We start from the raw sequence: 610 nt of genomic DNA on the forward strand, positions 1-610 counted from the left end.
GAATCAGTTGAACTAAAAGATGTGCCCCGCTCCGTTACGGACTGCGCTACCAGCGCGGCAATATATGTCGTAATTACGAATTGTTCGAGTGGGAACCTCCCCAAATAACCGATTATGGGCCGGCTGGAAGAATGACGAGGAGTAAGCGGCAGTCTGTCCGAAGGGCGGAAGGCAGAACTCGAACCGGCGTCTTTTTGATTGCAATTTACGAACCTACCATTAGACTGTTAAGCCTTACAGTCGTCACGCTACGCACGCGACACAAGGGGGGCAGATTTTGACCCTTGGGGGCCGACTTGGACTTTGATGACGTCTCGGGAGGGGGGTCTTCTTTTTTGAGGCTCTGGTTCAGCCCTGGAGGAACACGTAGCAATGAAGGAATCTTCGGGGTCCCTTCATGAATGGTGGCGTGGTGCAATGGTTAGCACTGGAGACTCTGAATCTCCCGATCAGGGTTCGATTCCCTGCGCGACCTACTAATAACCACCAACCATCATACCGCCACACCGTGCGTCACGTGTCCGTCGTGCTCAGCTTGGTGCAATGGTTACCACTGGAGACTCTGAATCTCCCGATCAGGGTTCGATTCCCTGCGCGACCTACTAATAAA

The 610-nt window shown here is 53.1% G+C and overlaps 2 non-coding genes across 2 annotated transcripts; both read left to right on the plus strand.

Annotated features, from left to right (window-relative positions):
• The first annotated feature begins 403 nt into the window (after window positions 1-403).
• GNI_210600 lies at window positions 404-475 on the plus strand. The gene has a single exon. It is a non-coding gene; the product is annotated as a tRNA-Gln (tRNA).
• Window positions 476-528: 53 nt separating this feature from the next.
• GNI_210610 lies at window positions 529-601 on the plus strand. The gene has a single exon. It is a non-coding gene; the product is annotated as a tRNA-Gln (tRNA).
• The last annotated feature ends 9 nt before the right edge of the window (window positions 602-610 follow it).

The sequence above is a fragment of the Gregarina niphandrodes genome, assembly GCF_000223845.1.
Source record: "Gregarina niphandrodes unplaced genomic scaffold scaffold00137, whole genome shotgun sequence".
In the NCBI taxonomy this organism is placed as follows: domain Eukaryota; phylum Apicomplexa; class Conoidasida; order Eugregarinorida; family Gregarinidae; genus Gregarina; species Gregarina niphandrodes.